The following is a 325-nucleotide window of genomic DNA, read 5'->3' on the forward strand; positions in this document are numbered from 1 at the left end:
GTTTCACTAGAATGAAGAGAAAGTAGTTTTAGATTTTTATCTATAAAATATAGTCATTTATATCTGAAGATGCCATTATGTATATATAGCTCCAGAGTTTTATAATTATTTGCATATCCTAATTTGATTATTATACTGCACCTCTGGAACAGAGCAGAATAAAGACCTTGCTTGACGGACCAACAGGGGCTTTGTAGCTTGGCTACAAAGTAGCAGCTAGTTATGAGGAGACACTGAGTAAAAGGACTGAACATGTGATATGAACATACTTTTTTGACTTTTCACCCCTGATTCACCCCCCACACACACACACCCCACACACACC

This window comes from Neoarius graeffei, chromosome 6 (assembly GCF_027579695.1).
Source record: "Neoarius graeffei isolate fNeoGra1 chromosome 6, fNeoGra1.pri, whole genome shotgun sequence".
NCBI lineage: Eukaryota > Metazoa > Chordata > Actinopteri > Siluriformes > Ariidae > Neoarius > Neoarius graeffei.